General features: G+C 38.5%; 1 protein-coding gene and 1 long non-coding RNA gene across 5 annotated transcripts in view; one reads left to right on the forward strand and one right to left on the reverse strand.

The window, feature by feature from the left end:
* Positions 1 to 694: 694 nt before the first annotated feature.
* Positions 695 to 12532, reverse strand: LOC120313038. Its single transcript, XR_005558014.1, has 3 exons — positions 12391 to 12532; positions 8120 to 8217; positions 695 to 746 (listed from the first exon to the last, which is right to left on the reverse strand). It is a non-coding gene; the product is annotated as an uncharacterized LOC120313038 (long non-coding RNA).
* Positions 12533 to 12596: 64 nt separating this feature from the next.
* SHOC2 (SHOC2 leucine rich repeat scaffold protein) overlaps positions 12597 to 25455 on the forward strand; it is a 77321-nt gene continuing 64462 nt past the window's right edge. For 2 of the 4 annotated variants that reach the window (XM_039354524.1, XM_039354528.1), the window contains exon 1: positions 12672 to 12792. The gene's annotated coding sequence lies outside the window, so the exon portion shown is untranslated. The other 2 variants (XM_039354527.1, XM_039354526.1) reach the window with 2 other exon arrangements.

A 25455-nucleotide genomic window follows, 5' to 3' on the forward strand; every position in this document is an offset into this window, starting at 1 on the left:
TTTGATACGTTCCAACTTCACTTTCAAAATGGAACCACAGCATTTTAGCTGGCAAAATCTATTTCAGAAAGGGGTTATTTAAAAGACAGAAGTCCGCAGACTGGAAAAGGGAAAAAATAAGCTTGTTTCTGTAACTGATAATTTGGGAAATAGAAATAATCCAATCTACCTTTTGGCTATTGTTGGTCTAAATCAAGTTCTAGTTGGTGAATCTTGCTATTTGAGCAAAATCACACTGATCTTTAGTTTAAAATAGGCTCAAATCTATGCCATATAGACTTATATACCGCTTCACAGTGCTTTACAGCCCTAAGTGGTTTACAAAGTCAGCAGACTACTTTAAAAGGAAATATTATTCCTAGGAAAGAAATGTGTATGAGTGTATTTTTCATAGATATATAATATAGAATGGTAAATTATAGTGTAAAACTAGTTATCTGTAATTACTTTGTGACTTTATTTATTAAGCTAATTTTTATAGCTTCCCAACTCACACAGGTGATTCTGGACAGCTTACAATATTTAAAAACCCATCACATAAGCCCCCATCCTCACTTAATTTAAAGTAAAAATAAATGCAGAATTCTTACAAAGGACCCTGGAAAATATTAAGGTGGATTTTGCTTTTTTGCATTCTTAGTAATGCTGCTTACCATGCTTGGGCAAAACCTCCCGAAATTTTGATTCAGACATTCCGAAAGTGATAAGGTAGGATTAAAAATTTCTGATTACAAATAAGGAAATTTCTGTAAAGACAAATTGTATTAGTTGTTCAACTTAGTACCGTTATTAATTAAAGTCAATGATTCAGAACTTTACAAAAATGCTCTGATAAATTGGGCCTGGCATCTCATCTAATCTCTAAAAAATTGCACAATCCGAATGCCTAGAAACGAGGCTTCAAGCTTAGCCAGAAATGCAAAACACTTTCTTCGGCCCTTTACATTACCCACGGCCTGACCTGTGCCTTGGGGTTCCTCTCCCAACAGCTTCTCTGGCTCCGGTCTTTGAACTCCCTTTTGGCAGGGAAAGAAGGAAACCTCTACTTCAAAGGCAGCAAAGTGCTGCTATCCCCTCCCCCCTTTCTTCGTTCTTATCTCCTTATCTCATTCCGTGATTCTTGGTCCGCCTTACTGTCTTTTCCCTCCGGGCTCAGCCTTGGAAACCTTCTCAAAGTCGTTAACTGCAGCCAGCGAGCCCCCCCCTTTGCGAATACCCGTATCTTTCAGTGCTTTCCTTTTCCTACCGACTGCTGTCAAAGGAACCACCCGCCACAGCACTCCTCGCCCAGCACAGGAACGATAGAGAGCTAGAGCACCGGCGCGCCAAACTCAGGGCGCTGCCATATTGGCTAGTAGCGGAAAAAGCTTGGTTACTCTTAGCAACAGATGAGCACAACTGATGACTGAAACGGCGAGAGGAATCCACATCGCGAGAAGACTGCATTTTATTCTATTTTGTGATGATTAAAGCGCTATTGGAGTACTATGTGGAATTCGAGTATCGCATTATTGATTATAGGCGTGGAAAAGCGGGAGCAAATTCAGAAAATACCTACCAAGGCTGGAGGTGTTTATCTTACAAAAGAGAAAGTTAAAGGGAACACACGCGGTGATTTGTGCTTTGTAGTTTGAATTCGATCAGTGTTCTTCAAACTTGGCCACTGTAAAATAAGAGGACTCAACATGCTGGCTGGGAAACTGGGGGTTGGAAGTCCACACATCTTAAAATTGCAAAGTTTAAAAAGCACCGATTTAGATTATTTTGCGGTGCTATTATTCTGTTATTAGATTATTTGTTATTGTCTTTTTCCTTTTGTTGGTTTTAATTCTATGCTTGGAAATGGACAGATCTAATGATCTATAAAGGGCCATTTAGTGACCATCTCTGTAAAGAGATTTATATTTCATATTATTTAGTTAACATCTCGGAAATCTTTTTAGAATTCATATTTTTCATTTTCTCACTTTGGAAGGAACAATGAGCAAGGAAGCAGGCTATACGTATTTGCTTTCAAGCAGCAAATATTTTACTATGTGTTGTAGAAAAGTAGCTTGAATGAATTATTTCAGTTCAAATGAAACAAAAGCAAGCAATTTTTTTTCTTCCTATCTACAATGGTATTGTAAGCTTCTAATTTGAAGAATAAAATATAATTGGGAATAGGCAAAAGCAAACACACTACCTTAAACAAAATATTAAGGTGACCAACTTTTTTACAATGAAAAGGAGGACACAAATAAATTGAAGAAAAAAATATTGGAAATAAAAGAAACATTTTATTCATTGCAACAATAATACAGAATACACTATAATATGATAAATGCATAATAAAAAACATTTGTAACAATAACATTTTATATTGTAATTATGTTTACATGCCGCGTCCCCGCCCACAGCTGCCCCACCAGCACTGCTGCCCCGCTGTGTAGAGCGGGCCCCGCGGCTCCCAAAGCACCAGCTGTGCCGGCTCCAGCCCCGGAGGGGGGCTGCCCGCCAACATACCCCGCCTGCAGCCGCCCCGCCAGCACCACCGCCCACACTACACAGCCCCGTGTAGAGCAGGCCCCCGGCTCACAGCACCGCTGCCCGCAGCAGCTCTGCTGCCCCTGCCTCTTGCACCCGCAGCCATTATTGCCCTAGCAGGGCCAAAGATCAAGAGAAAGTTACAGTGGCATCGCCGCTCCAGTCTCCTCCAGGTATCTTTGGGACTAACTAGGAGATGGTGTAGTTGGGTAGCAGGGAGGGGTGCAAAGTTCCTGCCAATTTGCCTTCGCTGCAGACAACTTACATGTGCAAAGTTTGCTGGCTGGGTGTTTTGGCGTGCTCAGCAGCAATTCCTATTGGCTTTTGAAAGCCAATGGGGGAGTGGCACAGCTCATTCAAAAGTTGAAAAAAAACATCAAACAAAGGTGCCGGAAGGCCGTTCTGAGCGTTCTATGAGAAAAAAAAAGCCTTGCAGATTAGTCTTGAAATATCGAAAAGGAGGACATGTAGGAGGACACTTTTCGAGGGAGGACAGAACTCACAAAAGGAGGACTGTCCTCCCTAAAAGAGGACGGTTGATCACCTTAATAGAACATAAATTTCTTCCCAGTTTTTTTTAAACAAAATAATACAGAGTGAAATGTGCATTTAAATATATCCTCCCTAAAGGAGGATGGTTGGTCACCTTAATAAATATATGATAAAAAGATAAAACTGCTTTAGGGTGTCCATGACAGCTTATCTTCCAAATCTAATTTTGCCCTTTGTATCTGGAACTTTACACAACCCTACAAGCTAATTGTTTTGGGCTACATTATGGGCAAATTTAAAGCAAGGAGTGCTTACTCCCTCTCTTTGTAGTTGTTTTTCCTAATATCCTCTTACCAAAGTGTTGAGGGAAAAAATACATAGTTGTGAATTTATATAACTCCACCTTGCAATTACAGCTCTGACCCTTGATCTTTTCTAGAGAGATAATGGGATTAAGCTGCAGGCATTTTACTGCAGAAGTACAGTAAAACAGGTTTACTTATTAATACTATCACACCAGTAATTGCTTTTGTGTATGAAAAGCTATCCTATGTGCATTTTGACTGTTGTCTAGTAAATGAAGCTTTTCAATCTGATTGATATAATTAAGATACATTTAGAAACCATTAGGAATTAATCAGAAGAGGACCATAATTTAATAACTTGAGGGTTTGTTTTCCTGAAAACATTTGTAGAAAATAGGTCAATTCAAGATATATAAACAGTTCATGTCCAACATGGCCAAATTAATATAGTCTCCTAGTTAGTTTATAATTTAGCTGAGAGAAGTGTGAATGACATAATTCTGAATCTGTTCCATTTTCAAAAGTCTTAGTTTTACTTAACAAACCCATCCCCTTTTTCATATACCTGCAAGTATAAGGATAAAAAATGCTAGGCTGAAGTCCTTTGCATATTTGCTTGGTAGAAAGTATCTCTGAACTCAACAGAGATGCACAGATTTATGCTATAAAAAATGTTTCTAGTGTTTAGGAATTGGATTGTGCAGATCAATTTATTTCTCATCTTTCCCTATGGCAAAAATATAATAAAAAATAGCATAAAACAAAATGTTTATACAATCTTCATGAATAGTATTTATTTAAAATTGTTGGCAGCCCAACTCCAGTGGGCTTTGGGTGAGGTACAAAACTAGATCAAAGATAATATTAAATGAAATATCCCAGACCAAAATAATATTATAGAACAAATAAACTAACAAAAAACGGGCCATTGAACAAATAATGAACCTTAATCTGGGCCTGGGATCAACTCCATGTTTTCAAAAGAAATTAAAGAAAAAAGTTATATTAATCTGCATGAGTTTTCAATATTTGTATAAATCATAGAATTTAAAAATCCAGACCCAAACTAAGAGTTCACATGAATAATTTCATTGATAACCTCTGTATTTTAGGGTGGGGTTGTGGTCATGAATACTATATGATTAATACATTAACCTAAAAATTACAACAATGCAGTCTTTCCAGACAAAGAGAAGCTATGGTGGCAGGGGGAACAGGCAAGTGGGAAAAAACAGATGCTCTTCTTGGGTCTAGCTGTTGTGGTGCCTTGATACAGGGCAAGGAATGTCCTTGCCATCCTTTGTCTCCCTTGGGACAGAACCTGCTTTCTTCTTAGCTGGGAGTGTTGGCCTCAATGGCTGTGATGAACCCGATGAATGTCACAGTACTGCTAGCACTGTTCAACTATGTCCCCAGAAAGGATTGAGTTTCTGATCATGACAGGCAACCTTCTGCCGTGATTCTGGCAGTTGCTCTCCTGCTATATACAATGAGTGGGAGCTTTCTATTGTTCTGGGCCACAGATATTCTCCTCTTTCTTCCCTCTTTGTCTCTTGTCTAATCTAGACCATCTGTCTACTTTGCTCTCGCTTCTCCCTATACCTACAGAAATGGGTAGGGAGCATACAATCTCACCAGCCAAGAAAAGAATAGTCCAGAGGGCTTATCTTTCATTGTCGCTTGCCACAAAAATGTCATAAACTGTCATAAAATGTCATCATCCTGGTATATATTTATTTTAAATATGTGCTATATGTGGATATCAGTTAAAATAAGAAATACCATATAAACATACACACTTTCTATAATTACAAATAATATTTTGTACAGTTTTTAATCTGACGTGCGTAATTATACTTTAATCATTCTACTTTAAGGTGTATATTAATGGATATGATGTAGAAATATATTAAATACATTCAATATAGAAGGCATTAAAAGTAGGAGAAGTCAATTCCTTTTAACTTTCATACCTAAAGTCATTCTAGCATGCCAGAGAATTCTAACCATATCTAGTAAAATCTAGTAAAATGGAGAGGAAGTGGGGAAAGCTCTTTCAAATGCAGACAGATAGAATTCAGTAAGCCCTCTATGTACAGTACTGCAGTAAATCTATTTTGGTCAAAACCTACATTTTGCCCAAGAAGCCTAGAATTAGTAATAAGCTTCTTAAATAATGAAAGTACTCATTTTTTATCTTTGTTTAAATGAACGCAATTAAAGGGAGTTCTTTGAAAAGGAATTAACTTGCTGCCAAGCCTTACAATATGCTTGAATGCTGATCAACTGCCTGCAGAATTAAGAACACTCTGCTACAGGAAGCTTGCCCAAAAATCCAACTTGGGTTCTGTTTTATGTTAAAAGTATCTTTCAAATGACATAGCCAGATCCAAAGTAAAATTTAGCATTCTATTAAAACAAGCATTAAACGCTTACATAATCATCTACAGCATCGTTTCTATCTTAGAATTGATAAAAAATTTTTGGTTCTGTAATATCCCAAAATATTTTGCTGTTTCAGTTTGTTTTCATTTTTAGAAAAAAAATTATATCTTGCTCTCCTATGTAAATTATGGTTTTGGACTATATATGGTGATGCAATGGTTAGAATGCAGTACTGCATTCTGCTGACTGTCAATTGCCGATTGCTGGCAGTTCGACTCAGCCTTCCATCCTTCCAAAGTCTAAGTGCTATTGCTATATAAGTCTAAGTGCTATTGCTATTGCTAAATTCAAAATAAAAATCAAGTTAATAATTATTATGTTAATAATTCATCAGATATTCTTCCATCAGTGTTAGATTAAATAGTAATGTCGTAAGGCAATTGACACCTAAGTCAAAAAAATCCAAACATTCAAATTCATATACTAGGGAGTACAAATATAATAAAATAATCAACTCTCTTTTAATATCACTTTTTTGTCTGTTTCCTCAGACAAATTATTTGATAAGGCCAATGGTAGAAATCTGGCTTTTTTCCCTCCCTAGCAATGTCTATTCAGTTCAGAATGATTCCATTTTACTTTTGAAGTTGCCCACAAAATCATTTGTGGCAGTTCTAAGGCAACTTGGAAAAGGGTGAGGTCAAAGATTTATTTCCTGTCTTTGTTCAGTTGATGCTGAACTCAGGGTACACAAGAGAATATAAGATTAAGCAACAGTGCCAACACCCACTTGCCATAAAATTTAAACATTCTTAAAAGTTTTCCAACAATATTTCTGTACTTTAAAAGCTATATTTTATTTATGGTAACGAAAACATAATACTTTAGCTATGTCACAGGAACTTCTGGAGGTGCCACTAAATTTTATTGCAATTTTCCCAATAAGTCATTCAAAAAGTTTTTTGCTAGCTCTTAACAAAGATTCTTAAGTACACTAGACAACAACATTTCTCCAGATTTTTTTTTTCAGTTTTAGATCCTGGTATATATCTTAAACTCTTAATATTTCCAGCCAACATGTTGTCTGCAAATTATCAGAGTTCAGATACTGTTTATTTGATGCATACCAGACTATATGGAGTCCCAGTAATAGCGGGCAATTTCTTTTTTAAATTACTGACATTGCACTGCACAGAGTTTCTGAATAGGGAATAACAGTAAACATCCTTCTACCAGTCTGTACAGTACACGAAGGGCCGGACTGAGGAGCAAGCTTTTCTTCTTCCACATCCAGGATGGAAATCAAAAGGACTGGTTGAGAGGAATGGTGAAATCTGTTCCAGTTTCAACAGTCAACATTTGTGAGAGATCCTTGCTGCTCTCTGAGATTGGTTGTTTTTTTTTGCAGACATTTCATTACCCAGACTAGGTAACTTTTATCAGTGCTAGTCTAATGATGTTACCTAATTTGGGTAATGAAATGTCTGCAAGAAAACAATCAAGTTCAGAGAGCACTAAGGACCCCTCATTTCAATCCTCAGCAAAAATATTCTCATTTATTAGCACTATTCATTTGTAGCATTCTAATCACCTGTGGCATAATGAGCTCAGTGGCTCGCATGGTTAGAATGCTGGGTAGACAATCAGCAAGCCCACGTTTGAGACTTGAGTGCTGCTGTATGACGGGGTAAGCTCCCGTCATTCACTCGAGCTCCTGTCTACCTAGCAGTTCTAAAATGTGGAAACATGAATAGATAAATATGTACCATTTTTGTGGGCACATTAACAGAGACATGAAAGGAGCCCTCAATCTGGCATCCCCTAGGCCAGTGGTTCTCAACCTGTGGGTCGGGACCCCATTTGGGGTCGAACGACCATTTCACGGGGGTCGCCAAACAACGCAGTCCGCCATTTTTTTCCCTTTTCCTTAGCTGTGCTACTCCCTTTTATTCTATTGGCTTTTGAAAGCCAATAGAATAGACTCTTGAATAGAGTCTAATTCTATTGGCTTTCAAAAGCCAATAGGAATTGTCCAGGCTGTCTGCCCTGCTGAGCCCCCAAAAGTCCCATTCTGCAAACTGCTGCACCAGTTGAGTAGTCCTCGACTTACGACCGGTTGAGTAGTCCTCAATTTACGACCGGTTGGGGGTCGTGGCATTAAAAAGGTTGAGAACCACTGCCCTAGGCAGTGGTGATGTCACTGGCTAATTCTTTCAACCGGGGACACCGATCACCTGTGGGGCAGGAATCACCTGTGGCAATCAGGCAAGTTATTAAATATAAATTTTCAGCGCCACTTTCTTTATAATTCTGAAGGAATCTTTTATAACCCTTGTAGTATAAGAACATTTATAATACACTTCTATAATGTATTAATTTTATATATTAATTGAATATTAGTTGGTATTTACCTTGTCGCAAACTGAAATATGATCTTGAAGTTTAGGGGTCTTCTGAATAAATGGGGCCTTACATTTATCTTTCCAATGTTGCAGAATCAATATTTTAGCTATAATAAAGACACAGAGATAGTTCATTTACATTATCCAGTTGTCAAATTCTATGTACTAGGTATGTCATTCAAGAGAATATTGTCTTCTGAAAATTTTAGCTTTTGTCACATAATTATGTTACTATAGTCCACTACTTTCTCCCAAAACTTAATTTAAGTATAGGACATTGCTCCACATTTGGAAAACCAAATCCTCTCTCATTAATTGGAAATTGCATTTCTGTAGTTACTCTCAGAACTGAAGAACCTCATAAAATGTTCTAAACAATTATATTTTCTGAAAATATTAAAATATTAAACCAACAATTTTTAAAATCAACAAACAAAATAAGGGTCATTAAAATAGTATTTATTAGAGGAGAAAATCTAACTGACAATCTTAATCTACAAATGCCTGAGTGTATAGCACATTTTAAATTGTTTTCTTAAAAAAGAGGGAACTTTGGGGTCAAAGTTCTTTTAAGAGAGAATTACATAACGGGAGTACTGTGACTCAGCAGTATGAAACAGAGAAATGTATGAGAAACTAAGCAGAGCTTTCCTGATTTTAGTGTTCAGTAGTATTGGAGGAAGTGATCTTTTAAGGAATTGGGTCCAAATCCATTAGCATTAATACTTAATAATATTTTATATTTGATGATAACTGATAAAACATTTTTTCTTGCCATGAAAAAACACAATGCAGGCACACATAAGCACACAAACACACACACACAAAATCTACAGCCAGATCTGCTGAAGAGCTGTCACTACATTAAGAACTCCTGGAACAATATTATGGCAATGTATAATAATTCTTTAGATGACAATTGCTCATTCTAGAAAATGAAGTTTTTTTTTTCAACTGGAATAAAAAATGGAATGTTAAAAAAGATATATTTTGAGATACATATTTATTTTTGCAAATTATTTATTCAAATGAATTTGAAATAGCTTATTTACATTTCTGAATAAGAGTACATTTCTTTAAAGATCACTGTTAGGAGATATTTAGATCCATCCATTCTCAAACATCAAGAATTCCCAAAATTAGTAATTCTTTCTGGCTTTATTTTGTAAAAGCCCTAATTTGTAAAAAGCTTGCTAAGTGACTCTAAATCATTTGACATACTCTGCAGGCAGAAAAACAATTATTTTACATTCCTTATGTCATGGTTCTGATAGATGAAACCAGTAAAAAGAACTAAAGCTTCCTTAAAGAACATATTTATTTGGCTACATAATATCGGCATGGTCAAAAGTGAACCCAAATACCTTCCCCCCAAGGTTATAAAGTTACAAGTGAAACTTCCCACCCCAGTAGCATGTCATAAATCACATTCCCCAATTAACTACTTGCCCCTGCTTTTCTAAGGAAATATACTATCCGCCAAAATGCAGCTAGCAATGACCTTGGTTTCCACAGAACAATGTATTGTTATGGCTAAGATAAAACTCTCATCTCCCACCTCCCAACTCTGTGGCAACCGAAAACGAAGGGGAAATAGCTTCAGCTAATTTTGTTGTGGAATTGACACCTTATATATCCCCCCTGCCTATAAGCTCTGATGTATCTCTATCTACAGCCTGCCCTCTTGTGGCTTCGGATACAATAGTTATCTATGTATCATCACATACTTTGAAGATTGTGCAATTCTATACAAATGTAGGTAAGATTAAGTTTGAATGATTTTTAGAAGTGCATTTACAATTGCAATTTAGCAATCTTTGCTAACATTGCTTCTACTGCTATGTTATTTATTAAGATTTGTATCCTGCACTGTTCCAGAAATTCCCTAATCCTATCCTTAACAACTCCAAAAATAGCAATTACTATAACATAAACATAAGAAATGACAAAAACCTACTTTTTGCCTTTTGTTCTCATAACTTTTCATCTATTCTTTCTTCACATATTTGTTTTGTGATTCAGACTTTGTTCAATCTTTTTATATATGCTGACTCTAAATTGCTTAGAGAGGTAAAGCACTATGAAGCAGTATATAAGTCAAAAGTGCTATTGCTATATGGCCAAAGCACCTCAATATAATTTATTTTGGACTACAGGTAGTCCTTTACTTACAACCATTCGTTTAGTGACTGTTCCAAAGACACTGAAAAAAATAACTTATGACCATTTTTTACACTTATACTGTCACAGCATTCCCACGATTACACGATCAAAATTTGGATATTTGGCAACTGGCATTTATTTATGATGGTTGCAATGTCCTGGAGTCAAGTGATCTTTTCCAAACTTCTGACAAAGTCAGTGGGGAAGCTGGATTCACTTAACAACTGTGTTACTAACTTAATAGTTGCAATGATTAACTGTGGCAAGAAATGTCGTAAAATGGGGCAAAACAACTGTCTTGCTTAGTAACAGAAATTTTGAGTTCAATGTGTTCATAAGTGGGGGACTACCTGTAGTAACTCATTTTTGTATTCAATTTATTCATTTTCATGATACTATGTCCCTTCTGTTTATCTGCCCATATTATAACATTTCCCATATATTCAATATACTTTTATATATGCCCTTACATACTGAACTCTCACTTCCATATAACAAAGCGGGCTAAAGCATTTTTATACACATTCATATTTCTTTCTTTCACCATTCATTTTTCACAACAAACTGTATACTATCTCTTATTCCATTATTTTTCATCTTACTATTTTGCTACCTAGGCTCCAAACTATAATAAGCACCAAATGCACATGCTGCTGGCTCTACTTATTCAGCATTTATGTGTAACTTGCCATTTTCCATGAAATATGTGTTTGATACATTATTTTTCAAATTCAGAATTGTTGTATATACTGTACCATCTATGTAGCAAATCTCTACCAACATACTATCTGCTCCCTAATATTACCGCAAGCATTCCTGCACATTTGCCCATTAAACAACCAAGAGATTACCTAACTTGGTTTACAGTATTCCCTGCTTGGTATTGACCATTTACAAAATACTCCATTTATTCTCATATGTTTTACTTCTATCACCGAATGCTTTTTTTGCATCCAACAACCAATGTACAACTCCATACTTGCGCAAAACATTTCACAATCCAAGAAGATCAGAAGAAAAATGCTAATCATAGATCTTATTTGCTGTACCCTGCACTTTTGGAAAATCAACGAAAGAACAACATATTTCCTTTGCAGCTTCATTTATTTTTTAAAGAGTCTTGAAACAGTACACTGTGTCAGTTATTATTACAGTCCTGTACTAAGAAAAACCACGCATACAAAACATTAGTATAACAAACACCATGAACACGAGAAATCCTGATAAAAACAGTGGTTGTGGCCTTCGTTAAGTGTTGTGGCGATAAATCGCATGTAAAGAGAAATGTTTAGTAGAGTCATACAGGTAGTTGACTTACAACAGTTCGCTTAGTGATCATTCAAAGTTACAATAGCAGTGAAAACTATGACTTATGACCATTTTTCAGTTACAACTGTTGCAACATTCTCTATAATCATGTGATCAAAATTCAGATGCTTGGCAGCTGGTTCATATTTACAACTTATTGTGCCCCAAGGTCATGTGATCACCTTTTGCAACTTTCTGACAAAGTCAATAGGGAAGCCAGATTCACTTAACAACAGATTTATTAACTTATCAACTGCAGCGATTCACTTAACTGTGGCAAGAAAGGTCGTAAAATAGGGCAAAATTCACTTAACATGTGTAAGAAATTTTAGGCTCCATTGTGGTCATAAGTTGAGGACTATCTATACTCGATTGGCAGGGAGAGCAACGACCTCTGCGCATTTAGGAAGCTCGATCCGAGCTGAACTCGGCAGCGGCGCCCACTTTTTTTACGGGCGCTGCTTAGAAGTAAAACCGAATCCCGCATCAAGGCGAAGCGATGCTGCTCGCTCTGCCTAACATGGCGCTCGGGAGCCCCGGCTCGATTCCCTGTTCCTACCAAATCTGGCTATGAGGAGGGAGGGCACCCTGATCTGACCTTTTCTGTGCGAGCTGAGGGCGTTTATTAGTTTGCATTTGGCACGACGATCTTCGCGGCGTTGCGCGATAAATGTTCTTTAGGGAGACCCAAGGGAAAAAAATTGCAGTATTTTGGCGTTAGATTGATCTTCAGGTTACAGTCGAGAAATATTTGTTATGACTTTCCATGTTTACCACTATTTTTAGTAAAAATGTTCTGCCACACATACATTTACCGTCCACTGCCAGTCTCTCTTTTTTGACGTTTTCCCTTTGTAATCTCCGCAGTTGTGCTCGTCTGTTTCCACAAGCAATTTACTACAAGCCTCTCCCGCCCCTAACCAATATGGCGGCGCCCAGCTTTAAAACCCGGCTCGTGGCTTCTCTGGCCGCCCTTCTTCTCTATGGTTTCGTGGAGGTCTGTGGGCAGGGAGTCCCGTGACGAGAGGCTTGGTACGCGATGACGGTGGCCGGCAGGAAAAACCGGAGCCTCCTTGGTAAGGAGGGGTTGGGCAATGAGAAAGAGGCCTGCGGTAGGCGCGTACGCCGAAGGGAGTAGCTCTCCGGCTGCGGCTGGAATGTGAAGCTAGCGAGCGAGGCAGGGAGGAAACGCCGGAGAAGGCAGTCGGAGGGTAAGGCTGTTGGAAGGACTGGGATGTATGAAGGGAGGCGGGCGGGGGAGTCGAGGAGAATCTGGCGGATTCACTGCTTGGGGAGGACGGGAGGCGAGTGGGGGACAAGCGATTGCAGGAGACGGAGAGGGAGGTTTGGGCCCAGATGCGGAGCGGAGGAATGTCTGGGGCGACTCGGTGGAGCCCGACGCAGCGTGGCTACGAAGGTCGGGCGAGAACTAAGGGAAAGCCGCGAGTACGCGGGGAGCAAGCGATTCCTGCGTGCTGGGAGGGCCTGGAGCGAAGGGAGACAATGGGGTCGGCCGGGCTGGAAGGGTTAGACGGACGCGGCTCCGTCTAGGGCCGGGGACGAAAAAAAATGGGGCGATCTTCGAGTTGAAAGGGAGCGCAAGCGAGGCAAGCGGTGCTCAAAATGGGGGAGAACCGGGGACGGCGGGGCCCTTCTGCTTTTGGAGGGGGAGGCTCTGCACCTGTGCCCCGAGATGGAGCCCAGGTCGAAGGGTCGGGCCCGCCGGAAGAAGTGGCGGCTGTAAGGGGCAACCCAGGGCTGGTATTCAGGTTGTGGGCGGAGTATCGATGGAAAGGGCTGGAGAGGTGGTGGTCGTGGAGGAATGTGTTTTTTTCCGCGTGCGAACTGCCGTTTTGCGTTCCTGCCTGCTGCAAGTTTGTAGGTGGAGAAACCTCTGATCCAGCCTGGGCTGGGAGGCGGTGGCTGCTGACAGAAGGCAGGGGCTGGGCTTCAGAGGCACAGGGCAGAAAGACTAGTGGCAACAACAACAATGGATGAGTTGGTTACGAAAAGAAGCAGGAAACCCCAAACGCAGGCTGACTAGGAGGTTGAGAGCTGGATTATCTGCGTTTAAACGACATACATAGTGTGAAGTACCTGGTTAGGTTTCTCCATTGCCGCTCTCCAGTTGTGTTGGACTACAATTCTCAGTCTCTGCTGCCACCATGCAGATTGGAGGCCTCGGTCACTGTAATTCGGGGCTTGGCACTAAGGGTAGGCACAGTTGGAGTTTAGTGACAATTTAGGATTTAAGAAAAAAACATTGCCACCAAGCACCCATTGTCCTTACTGGTCCGGACAAGTTAAAGAAAATGATGCTGGTCTGTATTGCTAAATGGCATATATGGAGGCTGGGGCTGGGGGAGAGAAAACTGGGGAGGATGCTAGTGGGCTTTGTTTATGAATAGCAGATGGGTTCCGGGGTAAACATAGAGACCTTGTGGGTAGGATTTCAGATTGAGGAAGGACAGTATAAATCCATGTGTTCATAAAACATGGTTTATGCTAGTATTGTTATTTATACACTATTTTTTGCAAGAGGTAAAAAGGCTTATTTTTATTTTTCCTCTAACATTGGTCATATTGTTATCTTACTTATAGGAAGCTGTATACATCTTTATATTGCATTTCTTCATCAGCTTAATTTTCAGTTGTCCTAGCAAGCATGTTACTTATATATATATAATAATCTCAGATACACATACTGAAGGAAGCTGTGAGTGATCGTTTGTATCTCATCTTACAGAAGCCTGAAAAAATAAATTATTTTAGGGTTTTTGAATGCCAGAACAGTTTTTAACATCAGCTTTTATCTTTTCATAGATTTATAATTCTTTTTCAGTTTTAATGTAATTCTTTCATCAGTTTTGCTTGGGATACTTAGTAGTTTTTGACCTCATTTAAATTTTGAAATATATGCAATTATAGACTTAAATAATAGTAATTTGAAGTAAATAAGCATATATCCATGATATTACACCTGTTGCAATCTATGAATACATGCTATATATATTTAAAAATAATCGTAAGAAAGTTCAGGTTCAAAAGTTTAGTATCATATAAATTTCAAAATATAACTTGAAATGGACTTTGAAGTAACCATTTGTATTAATACATAACCAACGGTGCTTTGCAGAAAATGGTAGTTACAACATACTTTAAATGCACTTTATGGCCTGCGTTATGAAAAATATTGATTAAAGATAACTTGCTGAGTGCCAAAGTTATTTGTAATTTTCAACAGGAGAAAATGCTCTTTATGTTTTGCCTTAATTTTAATTTATATTAAATTGTAATGTTAGACTTTATATAACATTCAGCCCTATCTTAAATGTAAATATCTGGATTTCTATTGAATTTTTGTCAAGGGCTCAAAAACATGCTTTGATTATATTTTAATGAATTTTGAAAATGTGTTGAGAAACAAGCAAGCAACAAAATAGCTAATATATATACAATACATCAAATGAATTAGTTGGTGGGAGAGGAAGTTGTGACTTTGTTTTGTTCCTATTCTAGTCCTTTTAGTTTTTTTGGCAAGACTTTTGAACATAATTGCCATTGCCTTTTTTTCCTAGGGTTGAGAGAGTGACTGGCCCAAGGTCACACAGTTGATTTGGAGCCTAAAACAGGATTAGAACTCACTATCTCCTGGTTTTTAATTGGATGTTTTAACCATTACATTAAACTGGCTCTCTTTTGATAATGCATGCAAATTGGTTTTATAAATCTATTGTTATTCTCTTGATTTAACAAGAGAAATGAACATGTGGTGATCATCTATAAAGTATAGTTTGCAAAACAACAGCTTGGGGTAAGAATCTGCATTGAGTATTTTGCAATAAAGTAAAAACAGAAGCAATTTCCAAATTACAAGAATAACATTATGTATTTCATATGTTAACGCAGCTAACATGGGATGTTTTGCATTGACAGCAGATGAAAATGTAGCCATCTTTTTCCCTTTCACTTTTAGAGTTAGATGATGCTGGGGGAGAGACATAACAACACTAAGCTTAGCTTGATCAAGGTTATTGAGCCCAGAGCTGATAAAGAATTGGGCTGGAGAACTGGAGAGGAAGCCCATGCTTCTAGCTAATTGGGGAATGTGATTTATGACTGTTAATTGGAGGAGGAAATTGTTCTTTGATATTATGTGCCAGGGGAGGGGAATTCAGTTTTTGGCTTCGATTATGCAGTACCAATGTTGCTTCTCAATAAAAGATTCTTTAAGGTAAACAATGCCTCGAAGTTCTTTTGAAGAATTTCATCTGTCAGAACCATGACATCTTATACCAGTGGTTCTGAACCTTTTTAATGCCGTGACCCCCAACCGGTCGTAAGTCGAGGACTTTCCCTGCCCGGGAGCACCGTGCATGTGTGGTGCCGCCCCCTGCGCTGGCCAAGGCGTAGCTGGCAAGCGGCAGAGATGGCGCAGGCTGACCACTGGCTGGGCCACCAGCTGGCCCAACCCAAGGGAGGTAAGGCACCCGCCGGCCCCACGCGCGCCAGCAACTCTCTCTGCGCCCGCTGGCCTCCCACCTCTGCCCTCTGTTACTTACATTTTTAGTAGTTGCTCAGCAGGGAGGAGTGGAAACTTCCAGACAGCTCGCCTTCGCCGCAGACAACTTGCAGCACCGTTTGCAGAATGGGACTTTTGGCGGGCTCAGGAGGGCAGAGACAGCCTGGACAATTCCTATTGGCTTTTGAAAGCCAATAGAATTAGACTCTATTGAAGAGAGTCTATTCTATTGGCTTTCAAAAGCCAATAGAATAAAAGGGAGTAGCACAGCTAAGGAAAAGGGGGAAAAATGGTGGACTGTGCTGTTTGGCGACCCCCGTGAAATGGTCATTCGACCCCAAATGGGGTCCCGACCCACAGGTTGAGAACCACTGTCTTATACTTTATAAACAGATACTTATTTTCCTCATCTGTGAGTCAAGATCAGAAGTAAAGTTTGTTAATATGCTAAGATGCATGTGGAACTGTGCCTTGTTACATTTTTTTGATGTTGTAAATGTAGAATAAGAAATATTACAGTATTAAATTGGTTCTTTAAGATTGTAAGTGATCCTTCAGCTAAATATATAATTTGTGAAAACATACTTCAGTGCACTTAATCTGTGGAAAAATTCTATTTGTGAATATACATAATATGAGTATAGCTTTGTTTCATAATTCTTTTAGTCTGTCTTTGGTTATAATATATTTGGTGGACTATATCAGATAAGGTAATTGCCAACAGTTATGGTATACACTGTAATTTTCAACATCATAAAAAAAAACTGTTGGAGAAAATGGGATCCAAATGGATAATCTTATGAAAAAGTCTTGATTATATCATAAATATGGTTCTAATGTTCTCTCTTAAAATCTAAAATGAGATAAAAGGATCAACAGCTCTGTTTTTTTTAAAAAAGGGAAAATTGCAGTTTTTTAGCTATATTCCTACATCGAGCCTAATCATAAAATATTAATGACAAATAGGCTCCCCTTGAATACCATGTCACTCTTAGATGGATGAGGAGCAAAGCTTTGATTTGGAAAATAGCTAAATATGTCATCCATAAGTACAACAGTACTACTTCCTTGCTTCACAAACTTCAGTTCTTACCACGGTTCTTGCAGGTGTATTTAAAGTAAGCTAAATGCAACAATGTTATTTTGTAATTTACAAAAACCATTTAGCACTGGTATCGATAGTACACTTTTTCTGGGCAATACATAATATAGTTATTGCACTTGCATTTTATTACTATTAAAAAGTCTTCACTTTTCCTCATGATTATATTATCAGATTATTCTTCTGTGTGAGAAACAACTTAAAAATGACAGACATAACAGATAGTTGCTCAGGAATGCTTGAAGTCATATAAATCTACATGTGAATTCTGATGTGTTTTCAAATGGTTCACCAGCAGATGTATTCTTGCTATGAAATTACTAGGATGTGCAACTTGCACATTTTTATATGAGATGTGCTTTTGGTGTAGATAGTTTGTATACTCTGAGGAGACTTCAAGTGGAATTGTAAGATAGCCTGCCAGACAGAGAGTACTAATAATTTCCCCTACAATGTGCTAGGGTCAGCAGATAATCTTACTGCTGGCACTTACAGGGTTTTCATTTGTCATTTTAAAAGATTCATAGACATTTTGAAATGTCTTTATATTTGTGCCATCGTAACATATTAAATCTTGCTCAGTTCTCTTTCGTGCATGTTCTTAGTGCTAAATTTTTTGCTTTTAGAGATTTATTATCTTAGGAAGTAACTTTATCATTTTATCCTCCAGCAGAGTGGTGCAGCAATGGAATAGAAGGGTAGCTCATAATAAACTCAATTTATTACTTATAAACTAGAAGCCAAGCTGGCTTCCTCATCAACCCCAAATCTAGGTGTGAGTTTGAGAACTAGGAGCAGCTGATTTTACCAAGCCCTATCTGCCAAGTTCTTGTTGCACATCAACAAAGGCTGAAAGGTTTAGCTGTGACTTTTTAATGCTTTTATGTGGTTCAGAGCAATTTTAGTATTCTTGCTAGAATATAGCACCATCAAGGCTTTATTTTCTAATATTCTGCCTTTGCTCCATAATTTTAGGCAATGTATTTAATATTCTATATTAGCTGAAGCTAAATAGGAAGCAGTGTTTCTTATGTTTTACCTAAATTTTATGCTATCATTGAGCATATATTTTGTCTTACAATCTTAAGCCTAAAAGAAGTATGGCCAAATTTTCATTCACTCAAAAAGGCTGGAGGAAAAGATTCAGAATTTCTATCCCAGAGCAGACATACATACTTAGGTTCTGCAGAAATCAGACATTTTGCTCATATGTGCCTTCTGTCTTTACAATAAAACAGCAATAAACAGGTTCCTGAATTTAGGATGAAGTGTGTCAAAGGAGGAGACTTGCTGTCACCTGGCATAAACTCTAATATTTTTCCTACAACCAAGCAAGATACAGTTTAAATACAATCTGTAATCCAAAATCATTTAGTGAGCTTCCTTGTCTGAGTCTGGGTTTTCATGATCACTTTTCAGTAACAGTTGGCTTGAGGGCCTGCACATAGTAGCAATCCATAAGGACACCGGTGGGGAAAGTGCTTGTTTATAAAATAATTACTCCACATCTGTTTTCTAGCCGGATTGTCTTCAAGAATGATGCTTGAGCATCAAAAGATGCTTCTAGGAGATTATTCCATTTATACTGAGAATACTGTGAGATTGACTTTATGGTTCCATTGGTAACAAAGAGGCTGTCCTGAACCATCTTTGGACTATTTCACACATAAGACAAGACAAACTTTTGGCTTTTGCTTGTGTGTAAAGATGGTCTGAAAGTAGAAAAGTTCAAACAATGGTGAGATCATTCCTGATTAAATTTGGATTTAATGCTTTATAATCTTATTAAGATTTCAGTAGCTTTATAATTTGAATTAGGTAGCTTTTCCCCAGAAAATATATGGAATCCAGTAAAATCTTAAATGCTTTGAGGGATTTTCCAACAATTAAAGCTGTTGATGTCATTGTCCATAAAGTACAGGTGGTCTTCAACTTCTGACAACAGATAGAGACATAATGTGACTAGACTAGACTTGTTTTTACAATGGTTGTAAAGCAAGACACTATTTGTTAAGCGACTCACATGATGGTTAAGGGAAACTATTCTTATAAATGGAAATGGCTTCTTCCATTGAAGCTGATCTCTGGGAAGGTGTGCTTGATAGTTTTAACTCACAAAAGTCAGCCAAAACCTCTTAAAACTATTGAGGTTAGGAGTCATGCCCAGCCTGCCCCTTTGCAAAGAATAAAAAAAAAGTTACCCAACTTTTGTTTTTGGAATCAAGGGTGGTATGTTCAGCTTTGGAAGATCTGTACTCTTCACAGAGCCTTGGGAAAGTGAGGGCAGCTTTGTTTTTCCTTTTTTCACTATAAAGCCAGCTCCAGTGCTCCAGCACCACCCAGAAGCATGGCGAAAGAGGTATTTTAAGACATTGTAGCTGAGTGAGTGGCTTTAGCATTTTTTTCTTCTTCATAAAGGGAACAAGGCTGGGCACAAGGGCACAAGACTGGGCAATCTTGTGGGAGGAAGAAAATGGTGAAGGTCAGTTGACACGATGCAGGGAAGGGCAGTAGGGTGGCTGGGATGGAGCTTCCAAAGTGTTTGGGGCTTTGTGGGGGAGGTGATTACTTTTCACCCTTGGAGTCAGGAATTTGGATCTTCTCTCAAGGCAGCTGCTTTGTACCACTCTGTGAAGCCTAAACCTAACCCATTTGAAGTTATTACTATGCTGACAACACAACTTTATGGCTCATTTATGATCAGTTAATGGCCTTTGCAATGCCCTTTAGTCACATAATCACATTAACAGTACGTGTTGTCCAGTGCCTGAATTGTGTTTTTTTCCGTTCCCCCTCCTTGCAGAAAAGATTAATTGGAGAGAAAGGGATTACAAGAAAGTAAGCTGTTGGGTCATTGGTGTTTTCTAGGTCCTTGGTGTTTTCTAAGCTTTCTCTTGATTTAACAAGAGAAAAAGGCAATTTCTGTAGATAATCTCTGCTTTGCCTGATCCCTTGTGATCTATTCGGTGGCAGGAAAAACATGCTGAACATGATCCTTTCCTGCTGTTGGTGTGATCAGATTGCTCTTGATATGTAGAAGAGCATATAGCTTACTCTCTTGAAATCTCTTTTTAAGAAAGAATGTGTGGTTTGACACTATAAGATCCATATACCGGTAGTTAAAATCAATTCTTGCAAAGGAATTCCTGTGTACAGTAGTAGGAGTTTTTCTGAGCCTTGCCTTCTCCCTTGAGGAAGAGTACCCAGGCCTTTGCAATATGCAGCCTGCTGACAACATGCTGTCCACCAAGTGGTCTTTTGTAGCCTGCCAGCATTTTTAAAAAACTCAAATTCATTGCCACTAAATACTGCTGCCAGGAAGTATCTGCGACCACTCTGAAAAACATGGTGCCAAGAGCCTCCAATGCATCCAGGCCTCACCGATGCTGCCTGTTCCAGGGCTGCTTTGCTCTGGTAACTGCCAGTTGATTGCTGTGGTAGATATTATTTTGCAGCCCACAATTACAACAACCTGCCTGCAGAAGCTGTGAATGCTCCAACACTGGAAGTCTTTAAGAAGAAATTGGACAGCCATTTGTCTGAAATGGTATAGGGTTTCCTGCCTGAGCAAGGGGGTTCGACTCGATGACCTCCAAGATCCCTTCCAACTACTACTACTACAACTATACTACTACTACTGCTACCACTACTTCTACTACTTCTTCTTCTTCTTCTTCTTCTTCTTCTTCTTCTTCTTCTTCTTCTTCTTCTTCTTCTTCTTCTTCTTCCTCCTCTTCCTCTTCCTCTCCTCTCCTCCTCCTCTTCCTCTTCCTCTTCTTTATCATCATCATCATTATTGATCATCGCACAGTCAGCCAGATGTTCAGACTAGATTTGGCATTTTTATCTACCTATTGAGTCCTTCCCAAGGACCTGGGATAGGCAGATGTGGATCTTAGATGGTATTACAGATATTGTCGTAGGATGGCCGCCTTTTGCAATTGACTAATGGCAAATTTGTCAATGCCAATGGTATTTAAGTAGTGCTCCAGTTGTTTTGGGATTGCACCCAAGGCACCTATTACTATTGGTACTACCCTTGCTTGCCTTTGTCACAGTCTTTTTATTTTATCATCATCATCATCATCATCATCATCATTTTTATTTATTTATTTATTTTTAATTTATCAAAGTGGTCCTTTCTCTTACAAGTTTTACAGAGCTGAGTTAACTTTTTTCTGTTACGCTGTGAGGTCCACACCGTACTTCATAGTAATTCAGCCATAGTAAAAATGAAGTTCTTTGAAAACTAAACTTAACAGTGCTCTTTCCACCTTCCACAATGTTGGAGGCCTGCTGATTTTCAAGTAATTCATTTAGGCAAAACTCTAACTGATTTCAAAGTAACTTTAAAATCTAATTATAAATGTTTATCACTTGTGGCAGTAGTTTGTGTATCTAAAACTATAATGGATTTAGTGGAAATACTGTTTACATTGAAAGAGGAACAGTATATTTTCTTTCAAAATTTATAAAAGATGCTTAGAATTTTTGGAAAAGGGCATTTATATCTAATAGTATGGGGAGCACTGCAAAATAACTCATTTGTTTATAAACAATTTATCACTGATTACATGTCATGATGTATTCCTGCTGTTACAAAACTGTTTCAACTTAACACTAATCTGTACTGAAGAGTGCAATGTTAATTTTGGATTTCTACAGGCTTGCAATTGTAATTGTATATGACACTTTTTTCTTGGAAATATATGTTCTGAGAACAATTAAAAGCAACTTTAAAATATTATAGTTTTTGAAAACACAGAATTTGATTATGGATCCCATGTAACAAAAAATAAATTGATCCATGGAGAGCTATAACTTATCCTCAGTTTATAAAGACTCTTCCCCTCAAGCATATGTATTGATTATAGTAATTTAAAAAAAGAGTGGTCAGACATTCATCTACATCCAAACATCACATTAGTAGATGGACAGCACCCTAAACAGTATAGTGGACTTTGTCCAATACATTGAGGCAACAGTCTTTGTTTGGAAAAATATGTGAAGCTCAGGGATAAACATTTTTCTTAGTGAAATAAATTGGATGTTAGGCAATGATATGCATAAGCTAAAGAGTTCTCTATTATTAAAAAAAAAACTCCAAAGATTGTCATTATCAAACTCTGGTCTTTATGACAGATTAATGCAAGTAAATCATTCCCCAATTAAAGGAATATTCTAAGGACCTCAGAAAAGAGCTACCGATGTTGATAAATCTGGAATAATTTATGATCAGGAGAGATGTATACAAATGGTAAAAATGCTTTGTCTCACTAATTCATCTCTTAGTCCATTTACAAATCCTCTCTGAAACTGGTTGATTAGAGGAAGGTCATTCCACCCTATTTTGTGACATATAATTGAAAATTAACTATGAAGTTTGAGATTGCCAAGTTTCAATTTGCAGTTCTTTCGATTTGCTGTTGCTCTTCTAACGGAAACATAAAATATTGCTCTAAATCTGTATGTGAAATTCTGGTGGATCATTGCCTTCAATTAGGGACACAGCCCATTTGGCTGTCCCTTCTTTCAACATGCTAGAACAAGCGACACCTGGAGCAGTCTAGGAAACTCTGCTAGCTGACCCAGCACAAGCAATTAAAACAAGCTGTGAAAGTCAGAAAATGATCCTTTTCTCTGGCAGACTTCCATGAGAGCAAAGAATTATTGGTTTGACTTCAGACTGTTGAGCTACTCCAGGCTGAAGCAAATGTTGTTCCAAATGCTATGCTAGTTGTATCATTAAATTGTTCAGGCTTGTTATTTGTATATTCACTTGCTGTTAGTATTGCAATAATACTTTAGCAAGTTCCTCTGCCGGCAATGTGGTGCCTCAAGTATTTGATGCTATCTCAATAACCAAAATAAGATTTGATGTCTCTCTGTTTAGAGTCTAGGGTGGCTTTCAAGATGAATGTCAATTCTTCAGGGTAAGTCAAGTCAGAAAATGCATAATAACAGAATATTGAAAGCTTGACAGAGTTTCCTTTTATTTCTCTTATACCAAGCCAGCATCAAGGTGAAGTTGCCTTGAGTTTCTTTCTCCCCTCTATTTTTTCCAAGAGCTAAGTTGACATTTACTTTTAAAAATTCTCACATTCTTTGTTCTAGGTTATCTCTGTACTTTACTTGTCAGGTTGTCAGGTAAATATTTTCTCTGGCTATTAAAATTTCTCCTACTATGTTCAACCCCATCAAAGTCTTTTGCAGTGTATAAACATGTCTCTAGGGTGCCTTTTCCTCTTCAAGTCTTCGCTGAGTCTTTGGATCTTTCCTAGCTTTGCATATGTTTTATACCAACAAAACAGTATATCACTGCACTGTTCAGTTTTTAGGTTTATTAGCCCACATAGCTAAACAGTTGACTTAAACAGTTCCAGCTTTTGAAGATCAGTGGTTTTAATAAGAATTAAAAGCATTGAGCTTCAAAAGCTGGAACTGTTTTAAGTCAATCCTGCCAACTATTACCTCAGTTGCAGTTCTCCTATCTCCTTCCCAGAATCTTCTCTGTTGTCAGTTCAACATCCATAGTCTCTCTTGTCTTCGATCAGAAACTTTCTTACGAAAACCAAACTATCTTCTTTTTCAGCAACGTTAGCATATAGCAATTGTTGCATTTTGGCATGGAAGTTTGCACATATGATGAGCCAACAGAGAGACATGATGACTGCAGGCATATCACATTGTGGTTTTGCCGAGTTGGCTATTCTTTTTGATTATAGCTATTGTTTTATTGTATAATAGTAACCGCTTCCCCTATACAGTTATGTCCAACTTGAGGGACTAGTGCTCCTCTTTGTTTCTTAGCCATGTCATTTTAGAAGTCCTCTTCCACTCACAGCTCCTGGCTGAAAAGATGTGGCAGCAAGAAGACTTTCACATAGATTTATCTCTTGTGTTAATTGTGCCCTTTCCCAGACTGCAAGTCTGTTCTCATAATCAGAATCTTTTGTAATAATCTTATAACAGTCCCCACAAGTGACCCACTTCTTGTCTTCTCCCATATCTTGCTATTCCTGACATCACTATGAAACTTTGACCTGCCTTCTCTGTCCCCCACAAAACACAGAGGCTTCCTCCCATTTACCCAGCATTGATTCACCCCCTGGCTTTCTCCCAGAAGGAACAACTAGTCACCACATTATACAAGGCACTTAAAAAAGACGGAATTACATCTTTTTGCTTTTGTTTTTCTTTACTTCTGCCTCCCCAAGGGCTACTCTGAGGGCAGGCAGAGCTGGCCTCTGTGGGGCAAGGAGGGCCACATTAGTCTACCACTCTGTCACCCCTCCCCCAAACTGATCACCATCCACACCTCCAAAGCTGCCATATCCCAGAGAAGAATAAAGTCTTAATGCAGAGGAACCAGGCAATGGCAGGAGGTGTCCAGCAGCAGGTATTTCCAGAAACAAAAAAGGCAGACACCCTTGATAGTAAGAGCATCCTACAGCAACATCGGGCAGCAGCAGTAATAATCTATAGCAGATAGCCTTTCCCCCACCCTTCATGTCCAACAGCAGCCTAGTCTAGACCTCAGCAACAGCTGATTGTCGAATCTAGTCCATTGTTGGCACCTGGTCCAAAAACTGCAGACCATACCATAACGGGATAGTGCAGCATAACCAGCCAAAAGTTAAAACAATTTGGCAGAAAAGTAAGCCAGGAAAAATACTGTAAATTACTGCAAAATGCTGTCCAAACGGGCAAGAAAGGCAGCAGCAAAAAGGCTGCAAGACGCTGCCAAACAACGAATACAGCAAGCCCCAATGTTACTGTCATACAGCGTGCCATTCTCTTGAACCTCCAGCTCAATAGCCTTCAAATCCCTAAACCAACCAAGTACTATAAGCGCCTCTCAAATCAAAAAGACAAAAAAATACACACAATAATCATGAGGACGGAGCGAACTTGGTTCCCTCTCTCTTCACTGTGGTAACTGAAAATTTGGAGAGTTGACTGTAGCCCCAATACTTTGCAGAGCATGCCTTAACCAAATTCTATTTTTACTAACAGAAATTAAATTTTCAGGCGAAAGCCTTTTCCAATTCTGGTATAAAAGATCATATAATAGTGGAAGCAGGTCAACCTTTTTGAGTAATAAATCTTCTATACCAGGGGTCCCCAACCCCCAGTCCGTGGACCAGTACCGGGCTGCGGCATGCCAGCAACCGGTCTGCACAAACAAGCAAAGCCCCATCCACGGGATGCAGACAGCACACAAAACCATGCATCCTCAGGTCCACAGAA

The sequence above is a fragment of the Crotalus tigris genome, unplaced genomic scaffold, assembly GCF_016545835.1.
Source record: "Crotalus tigris isolate CLP2741 ecotype Arizona unplaced genomic scaffold, ASM1654583v1 scf7180000018556.678853, whole genome shotgun sequence".
Lineage (NCBI taxonomy): Eukaryota > Metazoa > Chordata > Lepidosauria > Squamata > Viperidae > Crotalus > Crotalus tigris.